The 24,871-nt window shown below is 43.7% G+C and overlaps 1 protein-coding gene across 10 annotated transcripts in view; it reads left to right on the forward strand.

Moving 5' to 3' along the window:
• Positions 1–24,871, forward strand: part of ESRRG (estrogen related receptor gamma) — a 1,109,342-nt gene that overhangs the window by 1,001,464 nt on the left and 83,007 nt on the right. The gene's annotated exons all lie outside the window — the stretch shown is intronic.

Below are 24,871 nucleotides of genomic sequence, written 5' to 3' on the forward strand. Positions count from 1 at the left end.
AAATGCTCTCTAGCAAACTTCAGATGGGCCCGGACATGTACTGGCTTAAGCAGTGGGACACGTCTGGCACTGCAGGATCTGAGTCCATGGTGGCGTAGTGTGTTACTTATGGTAGGCCTTGTTACATTGGTCCCAGCTCTCTACAGTTCATTCACTAGGTTCCCCCGCGTGGTTCTGGGATTTTTGCTCACCGTTCTTGTGATCATTCTGACCCCACGGGGTGGGATTTTGCGTGGAGCCCCAGATCGAGGGAGATTATCAGTGGTCTTGAATGTCTTCCATTTTCTAATTATTGCTCCCACTGTTGATTTCTTCACTCCAAGCTGGTTGGCTATTGCAGATTCAGTCTTCCCAGCCTGGTGCAGGGCTACAGTTTTGTTTGTGGTGTCCTTTGACGGCTCTTTGGTCTTCACCATAGTGGAGTTTGGAGTCAGACTGTTTGAGGGTGTGCACAGGTGTCTTTTTATACTGATAACAAGTTTAAACAGGTGCCATTACTACAGGTAATGAGGGGAGGAAAGAGGAGACTCTTAAAGAAGAAGTTACAGGTCTGTGAGAGCCAGAAATCTTGATTGTTTGTTTCTGACCAAATACTTATTTTCCACCATAATATGCAAATAAAATGATAAAAAAACAGACAATGTGATTTTCTGGATTTTTATTTCTCAGTTTGTCTCCCATAGTTGAGGTCTACCTATGATGTAAATTACAGACGCCTCTCATCTTTTTAAGTGGTGGAACTTGCACTATTGCTGGCTGACTAAATACTTTTTTGCCCCACTGTATATATATATATATATATATATATATATATATATATATATATATATATATATATACATATATATATATATATATATATATATATATATATATCCAGTGTCAAACTGGGATGCCAAAGGCCCACCTGCAACATTCGTTCTGGGAGACCCACTGTTGAGCTACATGCAAATATCTCATTACCCTCATTCGCAAATTTGCCCATGCTGATATACGTATAATACTAAATCCAGATAGTTTGTTAAATTAATGTTTAGATGCTTCTCTTGTCTGTACATAGTAAATCAAACGTAAAGTATTGTGCCAATCATTGCTATCTAGTGGGGTAGGTGATCACTACTGCACAAGAGCCCACCCTGAGTTTCACCGGTTCTCCTGTGGGCCAGTCAAATCCTTGAGAAAGGCTCATCGCTGTTTTTTCTGGACCTAAAATCATCAGATATTACAAACGATCATAATTACTATAAATATGTTCATAAATATATCAGTATTAGGTGTATACAAATAAATAAACAATGATATTGTTAATGACAAACATCTGAAATAATTTAAATAATTAGGTAGTAATCATGTAATTAATATTAATGAATAATACAAAATATTAATGATAAAATGATCTCAGCTCATGAAATGCATAATAATAGTATAATTAATATATTTTTTTTAATTTAAGCAATACTAAAGATAACAATAATAATAATAATGTAATAAATATAAAATTAAATCAACAAAATTATAGCACTAATGAAGTACAATAAACATAAAATGGTAATACTCTATTACAATGCGCTATTAATAATAATAATAATAATAATAATAATAGTAATAGTAGTAGTAATAGTAGCAATAGTAGCAGCAGTAGTAAAATAATATTTTTTTTTATATTTAATGCACTATTATTAGGCAATCAATATGATTAAATAGTACATATTAATTAAAACAAATAAATATTAAAACAATAATTAATAAATAATAATTATATATTATTTAATGCATATTAAAATGCAATTAATATGATTAAATCATATTAATAAAAATAAATTATTAAATAATTATCAATGTATAATAATGATTATGAATAATAATTAGTCTTAAATGTAATGCACTTTTATTATGCAATCAATATTAGGAAATAGTAAAACTCAATAAAATAAATAAAATACTAATTAAAACTAATGATTAAGTAATTAAATAAAATAAACAATTATAATCAAAATTTTATGTTATTTAATAAAGTAATGTCAGGCAAACAATATGACTAAATAAAAAAAATAATAATTAAATAAATGATGAAATAATGCATAATAATAAGAATAAGAAGAATAAATATGACAACAAATAAAAAAACAGGATACAATGATACAATAATGCACTACAGTCTTGGAAAATCAGACTGATTAGATTCCTTTGCCTTTTCTTGATGCATTTATCTATATTACATCCCCATCTGACATGCACAGTGTTTCTGAACGCTCTTTTGTGCACTGCTTTCTCCGCAGGCAATAATATCACAGACCAAGACAATAGCAGAGTAAAAAATAATCACAGCTGATTGAACAGTAAAAAAAAAAAGGCAATGAACAAACAATACAGCAACATAAAGAAAAGAAAAACAGATTAGCTCATGAAAAAAAAAAAAAAAGAACAAAAAAATAAAAAAATTCCTCCAGGATGTATTCTGTAATAGATACTTTCCCCATGGTATTGTCCTGGATCTGATTAAAATACAATTTGATGGCATTTCATGGCAGGTATTGATATTGAAACAATCGTGCAATTTCAGAAAGTAATTATAATGCAGAGTATTACATTGACCCGCTGCGAGTCCACAACATATTAGCCTCTTTAGAACAATAAGGAGAGGATGCTTTATCTCTGGAGCTGATGGAGATGCGTGCGCTCGGTGGGATGACCACGCTCGGGGCGGACACAGGGCACGGATAACCTGATTTTAGCAGCGCTATCGGTAATGCAATATCACTAATAAACCTTCCATTAATCATAAAACAAAAAAAAAACTATTAGCTTGGGAACAGATGCACGAGGTGTAAGACGGATAGAATGTCACTTTGGTCCACTGTGACGGCATTACAAAAGAAATGAGGGTGGAAACATGGGGGGCTTCCCAGTAGATCAGCCCTTCTCCACCGCCTGGAAATGCATTGTCGGACGGATTGGGTTACAGCCGGGCCGGTGTAGATTAACAGCGCGTTATATATTACACGATCATCACTTTTACAACATATGAGATGTCTCTCAGCCGGGGGATCTTGCTACGCCCTACGGAATTAAAATACATTACAGCTCGACAATAAATAACACGACGACACATGCCATTTAATAAGAAGGGAAAATCCATATGTTTACAAGGAGCGGTGGAAGCTCAATGGGCAAGTATCGGGCCAGGGGATTCACATCTGTCCTGGTGCAAATTTTTCAAATATATCAATTTTTGGATTTGTAATTTTATCTGGTAAAGGCACAGGCACACACACATTTTAGGTCTAAGGAGATGGAAATACTGCCCACATTTCCCATTGAAGACACAAGTTTTGTTTCGGTGTATTTTAAATGTGTGATGTGTAGCATGACATGCGTTATTGGTGATAGTGTTATATTCTGCCTGACAGTAGGGAGAATTGGGGGTTAATGTTTGGGACTAGCCCAGAGTGGGAGAGGCTAAAGCGTAGGGACAGTGGCAGTTTCCTGCCAGGATGTCAGATAGGTCCCAGCATATGCCCGAAGCAGACCTAAGGTCTGACTAGTCAGCAGAGCCATATGACATGGGTGTCTCTGGGGTGAGTGGAGACAGAGACAGTGGATAGCGAGAACCAGTGTAAAAAAGGAGAAGCGATAGGAGGATAGAGTGATTTACCAGAGACGGGTCCTAGGACAGGACACCTAGCAGTACGGCCTCAAGTTTACAACTCAGAGACGCAATCGGGCAGGACGGAAAAGAGAACGCGAGACAAAGGGAGTGTACCAAGGGGGGTTGTATAGGGGACTCTCCCTAATGCTTTCTAAGCAAGGGAAGATCAGGCATGTTCAATTTCACCATGCCCAATGTTTTCCTTTATACATAACATGAAACGTCTGGGCTCCAGTGCAAAATCTACACGAGGGCTCCCAACTATTAGGGCCCTTTCACATTGTGTTTTATCCTACAGTCATAGACCCTGAATCTCGTTTTGCAAGGATGAGAGGGAGTTCAGATGTAATCTCCGACTAGGGCACTGAACGTAGGGTAGAACACAATATGGGCCCTTACCCATCCTTGAAACTAGCAATATACATGAGGATTAATGTCAACCTAATCCACCAAGCGAGACTGGACCAGCCAACCATATTAGATGTATAGGAGTCTTTCCTGGACAGATTTTGTTGGGGCAAAGAAGGATCGGCATATTGAATTCCTTCCAACATGTCCAATCCTTTAACTTAGGCATGGTGAAATAACATTGTGTAACAGAGCCACGGACTATTACTCATCCTTAACCATCATGATGTAACCAGTGCCAAGTGAGATGTAATTGGCTAAGCATCTTACACGTATACGTGACTCTACGTGACAAATACTGTTGGGGCAAAGAAGGATCGGACGTGTTGGATTTCAGCGCCCAAACTTCTTATTCTCTATTCTACCCATTGAAAACACATATACACTCAACTGAAAGAATCATGGGAGGAAGAGCTATCGTCATCCAGGCATGTGGTTATTGGCAACTTTCGAGTACTGGTCATGTCTTATGGAACAGGGAGACCTTTGGGGCAACACACCCTATTAAATGGTCACCTCCTGTGTCAACTTAAGGCAAGCAATTGCAAAATTAAATTGTCATCCTGGTGCAATTCCATAAAATATTTCGATTGGAGCCAAATCGGCAATTTCTGAGCGATTCTACTTGTCTACAGCCGCAAAGCCGCTCTAGTGATTAAAGGTTGCTCCATAGATATGTTTAATATTTAAGTATTTCGTGAAGGCCTGGATATGGATGAGGAGAAGACAATATAGCAGGTCTTTAAATATTCATGCCCAGTATGGGATCCCTCCTGTTGACAGCCACAGTATAGAGACAACATAGGAGGAGGATATTTAGGAGCAGGGAACAAGGCGTAACATGCTTAGGAGAGATGTCTTACATCTAGAATAAGGGTTTCCATCTCGGAGGAGATTAACTGTATCAGAGAGATGTTCCCTGCTGTCATATTTGGCTTCCTCAAGCATTTTTAGCATAAGTGAGCTCTTTATTGAACCCTCTTATGTTACCCAATGTTTCAGGCTGCAAAACTGATATCTATGTCTGATGGAGACAAAGTCAGGACATACTCCAGCTTTTCTCATCGCCCGCTACAACACATCTACGGATTCCTACCCACTCCGGCAATCTAAGTCTTCTTGATCTTTTAACAAAGTAGGGTAATAAAAAGATCACGCAGATAATAACATGTTCGGCAGACGGCATTATGAATAAATACACACATCCCGGGTGCTGCGTGATATTACTATTAATACGCTGCCGATTACGTGCTGGTTCTCCTCTGTCGCAGAGACTTGTGGTGCTGCGCGATTATTCACACTGCATTGCACCCTAATATTGTGTGTAACTAGGTGGAACTCCTGAATTAACCCTAGGAATGCTGAAATGGCTCATTATCTAGAATCATAACGATCTGTGTTACATTAGCGTGTAGAGCATGTTATGTACATTACAGAGGCTGTCCGCTTTAGTCAATTCTTTTTTCTTAAGGTGGATAGACACATCGCATGAATTTTAGCCGCGCTTTCCACATTTGTGGAGCGGCCCCCAAACGCAGGACGACGGGGTACTCGAATCCGGGTCTCTCGGTTCTGAGGATGTCACGGTGGCCCGACCCGGTCCTTGGTCCTGCTAAGGGGCGCCCAATAAAAGGTGTAGGTGGTGGTGTAGGTCGCAGTAAATAACGAGGACACAGGGTTGCAGTCTCTTTACCTCTTTACTGAAGGCTTCGGCATCCGCAATCCAGAGCACTGTTAACTGGGCTGGCTGAGACCGGCCGGTCCGAAGGCACATCCAGAGTTCCCATTACAGGTGGAAATCAGTAGCCTACCTACTAGCGCCTGGGTGTTGTAGTACTTCCCTGCTGAGCACCACGGGATAGTCCTCACAACTGTCGTGTATGTTTCTGTTCTTTCTCTCCATCCCCCAGATGATATGGATAGGACGCACCCGTATGACGGGGTAGGCCTGGAGTTATTTTATAGGGACCCTAGAGACGCCCCTCTCCCACAATTGCCTCTGTTGTCTTCATTAGGTGATTTAGGTGAGACAGCCAACCTATAATTAACTGTCCTGCCGTTGGTTTGAAGTAATGCATGGAGCCCAATACTTCCTCGGCGTTCCGGCCACCGGCTACGCGCCTCAGTAGGATGTTGCCGATCTCGGGGCACGACTCCTACTGGTTCTATCGCCTTTGTGCTGTGATCTCGTTTCTCACTTCTCCACAATATACTTTGCTTCGTGTCCTTTCTTAAGATGCCGCCGCAATGAAGTGCAGGCGCAGCTCCGTAAAGATCTGTCCTTTTCGCTAGGCCTCTGTCAGGATCCCACCCCTGACAGGGACTCCCCTGGATCTTCCCAAGCAACGCTCTTCTCTCACTAGATGTTACCTGGGCAAAACCCAGTCAGCTCCTCCCTACCTTCCTATCCAACCCCCAGTTTTACCAGAGTGTGAGGAGTGGCCTAATACATAGAACCCTTTGCTCCCCCTGGTGGCCGGAGTGTGAAGTGTAATGTGTGACTGTCATACCTGGTCAGGTGAACTCCTTTAGTGCCATCAGACGTACCATCACTCCCCTTAGTGGCGGAGCGACAGTACTGCAACGACCAGGACTCGGGGCGCTGCATTTGCGTATCGAGATGTGGTATTTCTCCATTGAAGAAGGAAGGACTGGGCATGCTCGATTTCAACATGCCTGATCATTTCAAGCAGGGAGACGAATTTGAACATTTAGCCTGCTCTCTGAAGCATCAGAGAGCGGACTAACGTAATTTTGCATGGCCTCCCTAGAATTCCCTGCAGCTACGACATCTAGCAGATTATCGGACCTTGGAGAGTGGTGGTCAGCACAGTGGTCGTCACAGATCAGCGGTTCCCAGCGGAGCACAGGTTGTACAGCAGAGTCGTCTTCCATCTCCAGAGTCACTCGGTAGGTCTCTCTCTCCTGTAGAGTGTAAGCTCTTATGGTCAGTGGGGTCCTCTCTCTCCTGTAGAGTGTAAGCTCTTATGGTCAGTGGGGTCCTCTCTCTCTCCTGTAGAGTGTAAGCTCTTATGGTCAGCGGAGTCCTCTCTCTCTCCTGTAGAGTGTAAGCTCTTATGGTTAGTGGGGTCCTCCCTCTCCTGTAGAGTGTAAGCTCTTATGGTCAGCGGGGTCCTCTCTCTCCTGTAGAGTGTAAGCTCTTATGGTCAGTGGGGTCCTCTCTCTCCTGTAGAGTGTAAGCTCTTATGGTCAGTGGGATCCACTCTCTCCTGTAGAGCGTAAGCTCTTATGGTCAGTGGGGTCCTCCCTCTCCTGTAGAGTGTAAGCTCTTATGGTCAGTGGGGTCCTCCCTCTCCTGTAGAGTGTAAGCTCTTATGATCAGTGGGATCCACTCTCTCCTGTAGAGAGTAAGCTCTTATGGTCAGTGGGGTCTTCTCTCTCCTGTAGAGTGTAAGCTCTTATGGTCAGTGGGATCCACTCTCTCCTGTAGAGCGTAAGCTCTTATGGTCAGTGGGGTCCTCTCTCTCTCCTGTACAGTGTAAGTTCTTATGGTCAGCGGGGTCCTCTCTCTCCTGTAGAGTGTAAGCTCTTATGGTCAGCGGGGTCCTCTCTCTCCTGTAGAGTGTAAGCTCTTATGGTCAGCGGGGTCCTCTCTCTCCTGTAGAGTGTAAGCTCTTATGGTCAGTGGGGTCCTCCCTCTCCTGTAGAGTGTAAGCTCTTATGGTCAGCAGGGTCCTCTCTCTCCTGTAGAGTGTAAGCTCTTATGGTCAGTGGGGTCCTTTCTCTTCTGTAGAATGTAAGCTCTTATGGTTAGTGGGGTCCTCTCTCTCCTGTAGAGTGTAAGCTCTTATGGTCAGTGGGGTCCTCTCTCTCTCCTGTAGAGTGTAAGCTCTTATGGTCAGCGGAGTCCTCTCTCTCTCCTGTAGAGTGTAAGCTCTTATGGTCAGTGGGGTCCTCCCTCTCCTGTAGAGTGTAAGGTCTTATGGTCAGCGGGGTCCTCTCTCTCCTGTAGAGTGTAAGCTCTTATGGTCAGTGGGGTCCTCCCTCTCCTGTAGAGTGTAAGCTCTTATGGTCAGTGGGGTCCTCTCTCTCCTGTAGAGTGTAAGCTCTTATGGTCAGTGGGGTCCTCTCTCTCCTGTAGAGTGTAAGCTCTTATGGTCAGTGGGATCCACTCTCTCCTGTAGAGTGTAAGCTCTTATGGTCAGTGGGATCCACTCTCTCCTGTAGAGCGTAAGCTCTTATGGTCAGTGGGGTCCTCCCTCTCCTGTAGAGTGTAAGCTCTTATGGTCAGTGGGGTCCTCTCTCTCTGCTGTAGAGTGTAAGCTCTTATGGTCAGCGGGGTCCTCTCTCTCCTGTAGAGTGTAAGCTCTTATGGTCAGTGGGGTCCTCCCTCTCCTGTAGAGTGTAAGCTCTTATGGTCAGTGGGGTCCTCTCTCTCCTGTAGAGTGTAAGCTTTTATGGTCAGTGGGGTCCTTCCTCTCCTGTAGAGTGTAAGCTCTTATGGTCAGCAGAGTCCTCTCTCTCCTGTAGAGTGTAAGCTCTTATGGTCAGTGGGGTTCTCTCTCTTCTGTAGAGTGTAAGCTCTTATGGTTAGTGGGGTCCTCTCTCTCCTATAGAGCGTAAGCTCTTATGGTCAGTGGGGTCCTCTCTCTCTCCTGTAGAGTGTAAGCTCTTATGGTCAGCGGAGTCCTCTCTCTCTCCTGTAGAGTGTAAGCTCTTATGGTCAGTGGGGTCCTCCCTCTCCTGTAGAGTGTAAGCTCTTATGGTCAGCGGGGTCCTCTCTCACCTGTAGAGTGTAAGCTCTTATGGTCATTGGGTCCTCCCTCTCCTGTAGAGTGTAAGCTCTTATGGTCAGCGGGGTCCTCTCTCTCCTGTAGAGTGTAAGCTCTTATGGTCAGTGGGGTCCTCTCTCTCCTGTAGAGTGTAAGCTCTTATGGTCAGTGGGATCCACTCTCTCCTGTAGAGCGTAAGCTCTTATGGTCAGTGGGGTCCTCCCTCTCCTGTAGAGTGTAAGCTCTTATGGTCAGTGGGGTCCTCTCTCTCCTGTAGAGTGTAAGCTCTTATGGTCAGTGGGATCCACTCTCTCCTGTAGAGCGTAAGCTCTTATGGTCAGTGGGGTCCTCTCTCTCCTGTAGAGTGTAAGCTCTTATGGTCAGTGGGGTCCTCTCTCTCCTGTAGAGTGTAAGCTCTTATGGTCATTGGGGTCCACTCTCTCCTGTAGAGCGTAAGCTCTTATGGTCAGTGGGGTCCTCTCTCTCTCCTGTAGAGTGTAAGCTCTTATGGTCAGCGGGGTCCTCTCTCTCCTGTAGAGTGTAAGCTCTTATGGTCAGTGGGGTCCTCCCTCTCCTGTAGAGTGTAAGCTCTTATGGTCAGTGGGGTCCTCTCTCTCCTGTAGAGTGTAAGCTCTTATGCTCAGTGGGGTCCTCCCTCTCCTGTAGAGTGTAAGCTCTTATGGTCAGTGGGGTCCTCTCTCTTCTGTAGAGTGTAAGCTCTTATGGTTAGTGGGGTCCTCTCTCTCCTGTAGAGCGTAAGCTCTTATGGTCAGCGGGGTCCTCTCTCTCCTGTAGAGTGTAAGCTCTTATGGTTAGTGGGGTCCTCTCTCTCCTGTAGAGCGTAAGCTCTTATGGTCACTGGGGTCCTCTCCTGTAGAGTGTAAGCTCTTTTGGTCAGCGGGGTCCTCTCTCCTGTAGAGTGTAACCTCTTATGGTTAACGGGGTCCTCTCTCTCTCCTGTAGAGTGTAAGCTCTTAAGGTCAGTGGGGTCCTCTCTCTCTCCTGTAGAGTGTAAGCTCTTATGGTCAGTGCGGTCCTCTCTCTCTCTCCTGTAGAGTGTAAGCTCTTATGTTCAGTGGCGTCCTCTCTCTCCTGTAGAGTGTAAGCTCTTATGGTCAGTGGGGTCCTCTCTCTCCTGTAGAGTGTAAGCTCTTATGGTCAGTGGGATCCACTCTCTCCTGTAGAGCGTAAGCTCTTATGGTCAGTGGGGTCCTCCCTCTCCTGTAGAGTGTAAGCTCTTATGGTCAGTGGGATCCACTCTCTCCTGTAGAGCGTAAGCTCTTATGGTCAGTGGGGTCCTCTCTCTCCCGTAGAGTGTAAGCTCTTATGATCAGTGGGGTCCTCTCTCTCTCCTGTAGAGTGTAAGCTCTTATGGCCCATGGGTCTCTCTGTCCTCTCCACTATTTTCTGTCCAATTACAAACTTTCCAGTACTGAGATTTGCGCCAATTTATTTGTTGCAAGTCAAATTTAGGGGCAATATTTGGCGGAGTCATCAGATTCCATTTTCAAAAGATCGGTTCATTGCTACCGATTGTGCATGTATATAAACATTAAATAGGTCAAAAGAAATAGCCGTCAGTCAGCAGCAACTGTATCTATGGTGTGGGACATAGTAACACTGATAACTTGAGATCAGAGCTGCATTGGGACAAAAATTCAGTCCTGACATTGAAAGTACACAGGCCCATACAGTGCCCCCTACACAAACACTCACACACCTACCTGCCCAGGTGGGGTTCTTTAATACAAATATGACCCTGCCGGACTTGGGGGAAATCAGGATTTACCACAAGATCTCTATAGTACCAATAATTCCTCTAGATAAGGTAAAAGTATCCTGCCATGCTATGATCACATAATACCAACACACGGTGACCAAATACCACTTTGCTGATCACTATCCAACACGACTATACCAAGACCAACATTACCATCAATCCTGCAAAAGAAGAGACAAATAATACCGTCAGTCCATAACCACGAATTACCAGCGTATACAGCAGTAATATTACTACCATACTGACCATTAACCAAAAAATACTCACCTAAGACTAATATTACCACCATACAGTGACCATATAATGGTTGATATCAGTGACTCACTGGTGACGTTCTCATTGATCATTGATCTTAGTCATTTACTGTCTTTTTTCTTTTCCATTCAGCCTAGATGTCCATGACCATGGCTTACATCCTTGACTTGTTTCTACAAAATGTAACACATAGACAGCTTTTCACTTTTTCGGTGCCCTCATCACATTAGCCCATTTCTACACAACCCACTATGGCCTTTGGGCCGGTGCGGGTGGCGGCATGATGTAGTCATGTCATTACACGGTCTGGCGTTCCCTGGGTGGCATCAGCCTTCTTCAGGAAGGGGGCCAAAAGCTATCTGCTATGTGCCTTAATAAGTGGTGGAGCAGGGAGCCGATGGCTCGCTACTCCACAACAGCTTTTCATAACATCGGTATCCTGAGGAGGCCGATACTGGTGAACGTGTTGCAGGCTGATGAGCCCTATTATTTGACTGCTCCATCTGGCATTTGCCCTTCTTGGGACTACCCCCAATGGAAGATGTCAGAAGAAACAAGGGCCGGGTATGTTGGTATGTTGGATGTTCTCAGGACAGATAAACTGTCATCAAACGTGTCTGCCACCGGTTGATTTCCCTTTTCCTTTTGAAAGGATATGCATACTCGGCTTCACAGAGCGTGCATGTGTACAACGTGATTGAAAGGAATAGTTGTTGGCCAAACATGTCAACAGCTACTGTATCTAAGGCATATGACTACATTCATAAGGGTCCCTAGATGATGATCACTCCATAGGCTGCTTTGTCACAGAGACCACTTGAGATCAGCTGAAATCTGTAAGGGAATCAAAAATCAATTGTGAAATTTTTCTGCAGCGCCACAACAGGTAAAAAGAAGCATTGCACAGATCTCATTACCATCAGTGAGCTGCCCATGTTATTATGCATGGACTTGTTAAGTCCTCCAGAGTGAGAGCTGCTCTGGCTTCTACATAAGGAAAGTGAATGGTGGAACCCCCCTATTAAAGGGATTTTCCATTGAGGACAACCACTGTTTATTTGCCCTACTAGCTTTTCATGCATGAGATGTTTCCTTTACTCGTCAAAGCAGTTGTCATGATCCAGGTCGGTGTTTGCTTCTTGTTATCCTCTTCCCAACCTGATCATGTGGGGTTAACTTTTTCTGCCTCTCTTTGGGATCTGTTTGGCTATTTCTGTCCGCCGCCACCAGCAGCCATGGTCAGTTATAGTTCCTGCCACCGGCTTGAGCGGCTGATCCCGATACACCCTGATTGTCCTCTGCCTGTTGCTTAGCTCCCATGTTTGCCCGCTCCCGTTACCCCATTTGTCTTAGTGTTCACTCCCAGTGCTTTGACCCCTTGGTATCTGACCCGGCTTGACCTGTCTCATTGTCTTCCATCTCTGAGGTTCTTGCTCCCAACTGGCTCTGACTTCTTTGCCTTGTTTCTAACCACATGTATTTTTTCTCCCTCTGGTACCGCGTTCCCTGTCTGTTACTGACCCGGTTTGTCAGACTACTCCTTCGCCACCTAGTGGCGACTGCGCTGACGGCACCGCTGTGTCACACTTAGTGTGTAACCTTTTTTCCCCCACCAGCACCCCCTGATGGAGGTTGCGCGCAACCGCACAGCAGTGCCCTGATAGCAGTGAGCAGCTGAGTATCATTTGAATGGCCAACATGTGATACCACACTTATCCTGCAGGGGTCACTATAATAAATTTTCCTGTATTAGCAGCCGATCACCGGAGACGATCATTCGATTTCATTTTTAAAAGTATTTTTTCATCATGAAATATCCCCTTATTCAATAATAGGGTTTACTAAACAGGAAAACGCCCTTAACATAAATCTGGATCATGGTAGTGCTTTTAAATGGAATTTAATGGAAAAAAAATCAACGCCGATGGGGAAACACTGGCGAAACCTATCGGCAATGTATTTATGCTACTATTAATACTGCAAGCTCATCATAACAGTATCTGCTGCAGAACATCTTCAGATTTTGCAGCTGTCAGTCATTATTTATTCAGTATCCATCCTCAGTAGCTGCAGAAATCATTATAATCAATGAAGCCATTAAGACTCTGACAAACCTATGCTTTAAGCCCCAAGGCGAGAGACCACGGGTTTGCATATTGATTTGCTAAGCTCTGCAAATATATAGGGTTACATTTTCGCAAATCTTTAATTATTTTATTAAAAAAAAAAATCAGTCTAGTTCATCGTATAAAAGAAATCTTTATGAACCGGTGCCATCTATTACAATCCACCGTCCTATATTTCCAATGAATACTTTATTTTAGTTGCACGACTGCAGCTTTTACATGCAGAAATATGTGTCTCCATGGATACAGACTACAAACAAACCCCGCACGTAGTCTGGACAGTCATGCGCTCCTTACCGCCCTCTGTGACCCTCTGCAGTAGTAAAAAAAGAGACAAAAACAAGACTACAGGGATGAGACTACACGGTAGTCTGTAACCAAGGACTCACATAACTTTGCATGTGAGCTGCAAGCACAAAACGGTTGGAGTTTTTTTAATCAAAATTGCATATATACAGTGGGGACAGGCTTATTATCGAATGCATCTTGATTTTTGGGAACAAATGTGACAAATTTTGGTGCAAATCGCTGCATCTCAGGCTAGGGTCACACAAACTTATATTCTCTCATCGGGTCGATTATGCACTCCCACTCTGATTAAACGCTGATCAAAGTTTGATCAGCGTGTGAGCATAGTGCAATCCTATTTTCTCGGATGAGGAGAAGACAGACAAAAAAAATGTCTCCAGCTTCCCCATTCTGTCAGTGCGTGGAAATTGGACTGCACTCAGATGTCATCCGAGTGCAGTCCGATGTTTTCCAAGGACTCATTTACTTGCATGGCAAAGTGCGATCTGGACATTGGATCAAACTTGGACATGCAGTGATTTTTTTTTTCCCTGGATCGGCTAAGTTCGAGGAAAAAATTAGACATATGCACAGCCACATAGACTAACATTGCCCCAAGTGCTATCCAATGTCTTGTCGATTTGCACTCGGGCCAATAATACAGTCCTAATTTTGTAACAATTTTTTTTTTATATATATGTGACTAATTACAAAAAGACGTTTGGCTTTGCAAGGGGTGTGTGGATTTATTGAGAAAAGGGCTTGAAAATGTGCCAAATTGTGCAAAAAAAAATAAAAAATAGTGCAAAATCAGCCAACCAGTAGGGAATGTTCAGAGTATATCCAGCGTGAGCCACCCTGATAAATCTGGTGCACGTTCACACTATTTAGTATATTAGACAGGATTAGTAAATCTGCCCCGATTTGTAAGACCTAAGGCAAACTTGGTGCTCTGGCTTGGACTGGCCATCGGGAGAACAGGAGATTCCTCCGGTGGGCCACCACCATCTTATATGAGCAGTACTTGGCACACTATGCCAGAATCACTATGTACAGATAAAGGCGGCATCTTATTAATTTAATAATTGTTCATTGTTATATACATTTATGATCAAGGATAATGTTACATTTGCAAGTAGCTGAAAAGTGGGGCCCTAGAGTTGGTCGCTGGGCGTGATTGGGGCCCTGGAGTTGGTCGCTGGGCGTGCTTGGGGCCCTGGAGTTGGTCGCTGGGCATGCTTGGCACCTAAGTAAAGAACTGGTGCTCCTCCATAGGTGCCGACCTGCTGTACCCCATCCACATTGTTCGCCCACATGTAAACCTTCCAGCCTCTGGGTGGTCATAATGCTACTTTAAATCTCAGCAGCCGAGGTCTCGGCTGCTGTACAGACTGTCAGTACGCTTGTATCATTGTATCATACACCGAATCGTCTCTGCACCGAGAGAATTCCCAAAAGCCATGTCTCGTGTTTTCCCCACCATCTGCATCTGGAGGAGTAATAAAATGCTCACTCCTTGTCAGCATCACTTTATAGATAGCTTTTTAAAAATAATGAGCTATTGGATATTGTAACGCTCTGGGCTGTCTTGCTAGACTCATTTATTCTTATTCCGCCTTTGTCAGAATCATTGAGAGAAGACATTGAATTATAAGATGTCACTTGTAGAAAATGGCAGATTGTGTGCGTGTGATGTGCACGGCCGGCATGTACCCCTCGCTGCTTTCTTCATTATGGCATCTGCGTTATTAATATTGTCTTCTATCGAGATGTCAGACCGCGGTATTACTCCGAAAGTCTCTTGTGGGAGCCGGCGTCTATGTATACCTATATATAGGGGGCAATACTATATGGTCCACCTATAGGCACGAGCCTTTCTTATATGTCCAGGTGTCTCAGGGGTTAGTACTGTTGGGGCTCGAGCAGATGGATGTAGTTTCGTTCCGAGTGCGATCGGATCAATGCTATTCTAATAGTCCGTCCAAGGAGAAAAATTGCACGATTTGCATCTGTAAATCAGATCGCAACTTAATGGGTCCGCCAAGAATAAATCGGATCTCACTCGGATTTCCATGGACTGACAGAATGGAGACATTTTTTCCCATTTTATCAATATCCCAGACAATTGGAGCACACTATGATCAAACTCGGACCAGAGCGTGATCGGAGGATGATTGAGAATGAATGGAGCACAGGTTGAGCATGCGCAGTGCCGCTCTATTAATTCTCTATGGGGCTGCTGGAAAAAGCAAAGAGCAGCACACAGCAGTCCCATAGAGAATGAATGAATGGAGCACAGGTTGAGCATGCACAGTGCTGCTTCATTCATTCTCTATGGGACTGCCGGAAAAAGGTGAGAGCAGCACACAGCTGACCCATAGAGAATGAATGAATGGAGTGGAGGTTGAGCATGCGCAGTGTAGCTTCATTCATTCTCTATGGGGCTGCCAGAAAAAGGTGAGAGCAGCACTCGGCAGCCACATAGAGAATGAATGAATGGAACAGGGGTTGAGCATGCACAGTACTGCTTCATTCATTCTCTATGGGACTGCTGGAAAAAGGTGAGAGCAGCACACAGCAGCCCCATAGAGAATAAATGAATGGAGCACAGGTTGAGCATGTTCAGTGCCGCTTCATTCATTCCCTATAGGACTGCCGGAAAAAGGTGAGAGCAGCACTCGGCAACCCCATAGAGAATGAATGAATGGAGCAGTGGTTGAGCATGCACAGTGCTGCTTCATTCATTCACTATGGGACTGCCGGTAAAAGCCGAGAGCAGCACATAGCAGCCCCATAGAGAATGAATGGAGCAGTGGTTGAGCATGCGCAGTTCCGCTCCATTCATTCACTATGGGACTGCCAGTAAAAGCCGAGAGCAGCACATAGCAGCCCCATAGAGAATGAATGGAGCAGTGGTTGAGCATGCGCAGTTCCGCTCCATTCATTCACTATGGGACTGCCAGTAAAAGCCGAGAGCAGCACACTGCAGCCCCATAGAGAATGAATGGAGCACGGGTTAAGCCATTTCATTCTAATGGCTATAAATGTTCCCTGTTCTTACAGTTGTGGATCTCAGTGGTCAGACCCCCTCTGATCAACACATTATTGCCTATCCTACTTGTTTTAACCAGAAAACCCCTTTAAATGGGTTTTCCAGGATAATACAAAATTGTTAAGGAATGTGGTAAAATTACCCTTAAATCTCCTGCCGCTAGAATGTTGCTGCCAAACTCGTCCCTGCAACTACTAGGAAGGATGTCATTTTGCACCTGTCTGTTGCAACCAATTACTGGCCTGAGGGGTCACATGCCACACATGCTCAGTCACCTCAGGGCCAGTGATTGGCTGCAGTGGTCATATGACTGATATCAGTAGGGGGAATTTCAGGGGTAGATAATTGCCATTTCTTTCTTTGATAACCTCTCCACATTAGAGCCAATCATGGGAAACCCCTTTAATCAATCTATAATTAATGAATGTTCAGCCACATGTTCAAGATCTCCGCTTGCTGTCAGTGCAAGAAAACATTCTGGTTCGTAACCTGCACAGATTTATTACTTCTCACAGCTGAGGATTTGCTGAGGTTGTTCCCAGTCCTGAACTCCATTTTCTTTGCGTTGATACACTATAACAAACTATCAGAAAAAGCTGAGAGATTTCCATTGTGGGAAATATTGAGCTCCCAGAGGGTTTTATAGATGGGAAACAATTGTAGGAAACTTTAGACTGTAAGAATTTTCTACCTATGGAAATACAAGTGATAATTATATTCATTGACAGCAAGCAGAGCTCTGGAAAATGGCGCAGCATTGCAAAATGAAGCCTCTAAGACTTTTCCTATGTGATTCCAGTCTTATTGTAGGTCTTTAAAAATATTTGGCTTGGTGCCTCGGCCTCACAGCGTGTCCTCAAGAAACCCCAAAGTCATCGGTGCTACTGAGGTCGTGCAGGGGAGCGAGTCTAAAATAGGGGAAAGGAGAAATGCATTCTGGGATCTCAGGATAAAGAGCTGGGGTAGGACTAGAATGGAGAAGAACAAGAAAATTCCCAAAATTGTTCTGAAAATGTTCTTGAAACATTTCGGATAATTCCATAGACAATAAATATCACCTCCATTCAAGACGAAGCTGCAGAACATCGTTTCCAGAGCCCAATTTTCGAGATCTCCGGGGGTCCCAGAGGTTGGACCTCCAGCAGTCAGCAGCATATCCCCAATAATACGAATAAGATATAAGTTGTCTTTAAGAATAACCCTTTAAATTGCCCTTTAAATACAATGCAGTTGTAGCAATCTTTCAGGTATTAGTTCAGAAAATCATGTTTCCCTTCACTGACAGCAAGCAGAAATATTAATTCTGGTAAATAATTGAGGCTTGAGACACAAAGTATAGTAAAAAGTTGGATGACTATTTAAAAAAAAATATATATATATATATATATCATTTTTCAGCATCTTTTCTAATTTGAGCACTTTGTAATTCCGACTTGGAATTTATCATTAAATCGGTAACTGGATGTTATTGTTTCTCTCTTCGGAGGACGGTGTCTCTGTACAATGTGACCGCTGATCGGATGCTGTCATAGTGTGTAGAGAATAGTAAAACCCAATTGTCAATTCCCTACTACATTTCCAGGATGAATAACAGAGAAATCATTATACTGTAGAATATTTTTGCAAAAAAAAAAAAAGTTTCCAAATTTTCTTGGACAATTAAGCTATTTACAAAAAAAAAGATATGTCGGGATGATTCCCTTTGAAGATTTATTTAGTGAAGCTAAAAAAAACTTTAATCTGGGACTCACAACAGATTTCACAAAACAAATTAGATTCATTATTACATAGGTATCTTATGTATGATGAGCATGGTGTACTAACTTTGAAAATCCATGTCAGAATGCCTGTGTAATCCTTTTGGACAGTTTATACTCCCAGTTGTTGCTGAATCTAGCCTGAGTGACACCTCCTCAGTGTCCCTCCTCCCTGCTGCTGATGATACTCTGCCTACCTAGCCTGATAGACAGCTCCTCAGTGCTCATCCTCCCTGCTGCTGAATCTCCACCCACCTAGTCTGATTGACAGCTCCTCAGTGTCCCTCCTGCATGCTGCTGAATCTCCACCCACCTAGTCTGATTGACAGCTCCTCAGTGTCCCTCCTGCATGCTGCTGAATCTCCACCCACCTAGTCTGATTGACATATCCTCAGTGTCCCTCCTCCCTGCTGCTGAATCTCCACCCACCTAGTCTGATTGACAGCTCCTCAGTGTCCCTCCTCCCTGCTGCTGAATCTCCACCCACCTAGTCTGATTGACAGCTCCTCAGTGTCCCTCCTCCCTGCTGCTGAATCTCTGCCCACCTAGTCTGATTGACAGCTCCTCAGTGTCCCTCCTCCCTGCTGCTGAATCTCTGCCCACCTAGTCTGATTGACAGCTCATCAATGCCCCTCCTCCCTGCTGCTGAATCTCTGCCCACCTAGTCTGATTGACAGCTGCTCAATGCCCCTCCTCCCTGCTGCTGAATCTCTGCTCACCTAGCCTGATTGATAGCTCCTCAGTGTCCCTCCTTCCTGCTGCTGAATCTCTGCCCACCTAGTCTGATTGACAGCTCCTCAATGCCCTTCCTCCCTGCTGCTGAATCTCTGCTCACCTAGCCTGATTGACAGCTCCTCAGAGTCCCTCCTTCCTGCTCCTGGATCTCTGCTCACCTAGTCTGATTGACAGTTCCTCAGTGTCCCTCCTCCCTGCTGCTGAATCTCTGCCCACCTAGTCTGATTGACAGCTCCTCAGTGTCCCTCCTCCGTCCTGCTGAATCTCTGCCCACCTAGTCTGATTGACAGCTCCTCAGTGTCCCTCCTCCCTCCTGCTGAATCTCTGCCCACCTAGACTGATTGACAGGTCCTCAGTGTCCCTCCTCCCTGCTGCTATCGCACACTACTCAGTACAATCTGCAGTTGTCAGCCAGACTGGATGGGCAGAGACTGAATACCCTTGGACTCATGAGCTCTCTCCTTTTTTAGCTGCTCTCAATAAATGCTCATCCTAATATCAGGGTTACACAGCCATTATGAAATAGATTTTCAAAGTAACTATACCTGCCACATCAGATTTAAGAGACCTGTTTCATTTAGGCAGCTTGTATTGTGAAATCTGGTGACAGTTCCCTATAAGTCCAGTGTTATATATATGGGTGACAGTTATAACATAGTGATAATAATTCCCACAATGTCCAGCAGCCACAATAGGATATGTACAGATGTTTATGTCTCGGAGGACGGAGGGTGGAGCGTAACCCAGCGTCTAATGGACTGTCTGCCCCCCGCCGTACAGACACTCCAGGTCTTAATTTCTCCTGAGCTCGGCACTTTTGCCCCTGATCCGCTGTAAATTGATTCGCATGGTTGCCAGACAAGTGACTTTATCTGATGTCAATGGGAGACTATAAAAAGATGCCACCATGGTTCAACAAAATGATTCTGCATGGCAGGATTAAAAATAGTAATTCAATGCGCAATTACACGTAGCCTTAAATTAGCCGGAGTCTTAATTTAGCAGCCGGGACACATCATGGTGTCATCTACTGGAAGGTCTACACATAGTAGAGATCGCCGGCCATGTCATGACAGGGAGCCTAGAGGTGGCTCAACCGAGGGCTGTCAGGGGCCGCAGCCACGACGGCTCAACCGAGGGCTGTCAGGGGCCGCAGCCACGATGGCTCAACCGAGGGCTGTCAGGGGCCACAGCCACGATGGCTCAACCGGGGGCTGTCAGGGGCCGCAGCCACGACGGCTCAACCGAGGGCTGTCAGGGGCCGCAGCCACGACGGCTAAACCGGGGGCTGTCAGGGGCCGCAGCCACGATGGCTCAACCAGGGGCTGTCAGAGACCACAACCAAGATGGCTCAACCGGGGGCTGTCAGGGGCCGCAGCCACAACAGCTCAACCGGGGGCTATCAGGGGCCACAGCCACGATCTGCCGCAGAGACGCAGGTCACAGAGTCGTCAGTGTCAGAGATAATTTCCAGAAGTGTCAGGAGCTTCCAGGATGAAGTGATGAGACCCCCAAGAGCTGCTCCATCAGCGTCTATGTAGAGATTGTATAAAGTGCTGTTATTCTCTTATGTGGCCGCCAGAAGCGCCAGAGTCCAGGTGTGACTTTACCTTATGTATATATATATATATATATATATATATATATATATATATATATATATATATATATATATATATATATATATATATATATATATATATATACTGTATGTATATATACAGTCATATGAAAAAGTTTGGGCACCCCTATTAATCTTAAGCTTAATGTTTTATAAAAATGTTTTTTTTTGCAACAGCTTTTTCAGTTTCATATATCTAATAACTGTTGGACACAGTAATGTTTCTGCCTTGAAATGAGGTTTATTGTACTAACAGAAAATGTGCAATCTGCATTCAAACAAAATTTGACAGGTGCATAAGTATGGGCACCCTTATAATTTTCTTGTTTTAAATACTCCTACCTACTTTTTACTGACTTACTAAAGCACTTTTTTTTGTTTTGTAACCTCATTGAGCTTTGAACTTCATAGCCAGGTGTATGGAATCATGAGAAAAGCTACTTAAAGTGGCCACTTGCAAGTTGTTCTCCTGTTTGAATCTCCTCCGAAGAGTGGCATCATGGGCTCCTCAAAACAACTGTCAAATGATCTGAAAACAAAGATTATTCAACATAGTTGTTCAGGGGAAGGATACAAAAAGCTGTCTCAGAGGTTTAACCTGTCAATTTCCACTGTGAGGAACATAGTAAGGAAATGGAAGAACACAGGTACAGTTCTTGTTAAGGCCAGAAGTGGCAGGCCAAGAAAAACATCAGAAAGGCAGAGAAGAAGAATGGTGAGATTAGTCAAGGACAATCCTCAGGCCACCTCCAGAGATCTGCAGCATCAACTTGCTGCAGATGGTGTCACTGTGCATCGGTCAACTATACAACGCACTTTGCACAAGGAGAAGCTGTATGGGAGAGTGATGCGAAAGAAGCCGTTTCTGCAAGCACGCCACAAACAGAGTCGGCTGAGGTATGCAAAAGCACATTTGGAGAAGCCAATTTCTTTTTGGAAGAAGGTCCTGTGGACTCACGAAACGAAGATTGAGTTGTTTGGTAATAAAAAAAGGCATTATGCATGGCGGCAAAAAAACACAGTGCGTTGTATAGTTGAACGATGCACAGTGACACCATCTGCAGCAAGTTGATGCTGCAGCTCTCTGGAGATGGTCTGAGGATTGTCCTTGACTGATCTCACCATTCTTCTTCTCTGCCTTTCTGATGTTTTTCTTGGCCTGCCACTTCTGGCCTTAACAAGAACTGTACCTGTGTTCTTCCATTTCCTTACTATGTTCCTCACAGTGGAAATTAACAGGTTAAATCTCTGAGACAGCTTTTTGTATCCTTCCCCTGAACAAATATGTTGAATAATCTTTGTTTTCAGATCATTTGACAGTTGTTTTGAGGAGCCCATGATGCCACTCTTCGGAGGAGATTCAAACAGGAGAACAACTTGCAAGTGGCCACTTTAAGTAGCTTTTCTCATGATTGCATACACCTGGCTATGAAGTTCAAAGCTCAATGAGGTTACAAAACAAAAAAAAGTGCTTTATTAAGTCAGTAAAAAGTAGGTAGGAGTATTTAAAACAAGAAAATTATAAGGGTGCCCATACTTATGCACCTGTCAAATTTTGTTTGAATGCAGATTGCACATTTTCTGTTAGTACAATAAACCTCATTTCAAGGCAGAAACATTACTGTGTCCAACAGTTATTAGATATATGAAACTGAAATAGCTGTTGCAAAATAAACCATTTTTATAAAACATTAAGCTTAAGATTAATAGGGGTGCCCAAACTTTTTCATATGACTGTATATATAGGCATATATATTAATATATTATAAAAAATAACAGGTCTTCTTTCTTATAAAATTCTGACGTTCACCACTAGGAGGAGCTCACTGCAGACTGTGCTGTTATTGAGTCCAATGCATCAACAGTATACAGTAAGCCCCTAAGCTCCCCCTAGTGGTGACTGCAGGTAAGCAGAATATTATCATTTAATTCTATGGGATAGATTAAAGATTGCTTTAAGCCAGGAGGAAAAAATACAGATTTTAACTGTTTTATTCTAGAACTTTAGTTGCAAATTAACATTAAAATATTGAGGATTAAAGACCATGTCTAGAGCTTTAATATTGATGGACTATCCATAGTATAGGCTACTAGTCTCAGATGCAACACCCAGCGCCCCAAACAATGAGCTGTTAGCAGCTCCTGTGGCAGCAGGAAGAAAACAGTGAAATCTGGTATCGTAAACTAAATGTCCACCATTTAGGAAAAACTGTTTTTTTTTTTTTTTTTTTAAGAATTGTTTTCTACTATAAGATTTGTCCTTAAACTAAATGTCCACCATTAAAGGGGCCTCCTAGGTTTAGGATAAATCGATGGGCACCCCAATAATCAGCTTTTTTTCAAGTAGCACAGTGCCGTACACTGTGTAGTGGCCATTCTTGGTAGTGCAGCTCAGCTCTCATTACAGTAAACAGGAGCTGAGCTGCAATACCTGAGAATGGCCACTGCGCAGTGTGCGGCGCTGTGCTACATGCAAACAGCTGATTATTGGGGTACCCATCGATTTATCCTAAATTCACAACAGCCCCTTTAATGCTGAACATTCAGTTTAAGGAAAAATCTTACGTTAGAAGACAATTATTTAAAAAAAAATGTTTTTTTTCCTACGATACCAGATTTCACGTTAAACGCGCTCTGACATCCTTACACAGTCACCTTGTTTTACCCTGTGCTAAAATCATCCCGAATAAACGTCAGCCGGCGAATCCTCTTACCGAGCCGAGCGGAGATCTAATAGTCACAAATGAGGGAGATGAATTCCTGCATTAAATAAGTAATTCCCCCATATATTAATAATATAATTGTATAAGGGATTGGCATTAACGAGCCGCGGCCTCGTGATCATACGTCAGGGAGTCTGGATATTAAGGCGAGGTCTGGGATTTTTGATCAGGTCATATCCATCATCTGGGGGGTGTTTGGGGGGCACTTTGTATTCAGGGGACTGGATTTATGCGCGGCAGGAAGCAAATAAAGTGATTGATTAGAATAGATTTATATTATTTAAATTTCGGCTGCAGTCCCATTACTATTTGATTAAACACACTGCTTTCCTGCACGATCCATCTTTCGGCCTCCATGAAGCCGCGCTCCACCTAGGCGGGATGATGGCACCTGAATTATGCAGAGTTCATTTTCTCCTCATTGCTATTAAGATGCCGGGCAGCTTTTCAGAGTTCTACTTTTCATCTAGTGATTTGCAACAAATATCCCCTTTGGATCTCTCCTCGCGAAACATCATTTCATGTTCTCTTTTTTTTTAAATATCGTTTTGGAAAATCCCCGGATCGGTAATTGATTTCTCTCGGTCGCCGCTTGATGATCAATGTGTCACATTTAACACAGCAGCAAAGTGCAGCTTTGTTCCCAAAGTATTGTGTTATTATCTGCATTGCAGAGCCGGGTCATTAATATATCAAACCTCTGCATACAGGGGGTGCGCTCGTATATCAGGCCTTCATATATATTTATAGGGTATAGGATGATGGATGGGTGCAGGAAAATTGGACACTTCTGAACTTGTCAAAAAATTATTTTTGTATACAGCTCATATGCAGAGCTACTTGTTTCTATGGATACGGATAAACTGGTCTTGTCACTTGCAGTAAACGAGTAATGCTTAAATTGCTGTAAACGCCGCTGTTCTCCTGAATCCGGCGATGTTTTTCTTTTCTTCCTGTGACTTTCCATTCCTGAGATACAGCCCGCTCTTCCCTGTATATAAATCTAATCATTGTAGCCAAGTGGGTGTGGTCCTCAACTCTTCTTCGTGGGAGTGGCCTTGAGGATCACACCTCTTTGGCTAGATTGATTTACAAGGAAGAAGGGGCCGTATCTCAGGAACGGAGAGGAGCAGGAAGAAAAGAAAAACATCGCCGGATTCAGGAGAACGGCGGCGTTAACACAGGGAAAAAAAATACACATATGGCAAGTGATAGGTGACAGGTGCTCTTTAAGGCTATTTGATAGCAACCATGGCGGTGTACGTAAAAGTGATGATGTCATTGACAATATAACAAAACCGCTTCCTGCTAAATCCTAGAACACAGAGCATAAGGATTTTATAAATATTGGGAGAACCTACCAATTGGGACAGGACCGATCAATCATCTGTATTTGGTGGTGTCCTAATTAGGGCACTTTAGATTTTGCCACAACTGATCCTCTTACTCTAAGACCCTGCTGGAGGTTTAGTCCCATCTCACTATTGAGAATACGTGCACGCTCCACCAAATCGAGCGTACATGTGTAAAGGAGGGTTGCCAGATAACTGATTGGGTATATGACCTTCACTGTCTTCCATCTGCCTCCTCTTCTACCGAGAGTGGATCACATTAACCAGGGTTTGCGTGCAGTATGCAGCTAGGAAGGTACATTGCTTTGCATGTGAGCTGCAAGCATAAAACGGGAGTCTTTTTTAACAACGCCGTTTGCTTTCAGACCATCAGTTACTCGATTTAATCTTTT

Source organism: Ranitomeya variabilis, chromosome 2, assembly GCF_051348905.1.
Source record: "Ranitomeya variabilis isolate aRanVar5 chromosome 2, aRanVar5.hap1, whole genome shotgun sequence".
Classification (NCBI taxonomy): Eukaryota; Metazoa; Chordata; class Amphibia; order Anura; family Dendrobatidae; genus Ranitomeya; species Ranitomeya variabilis.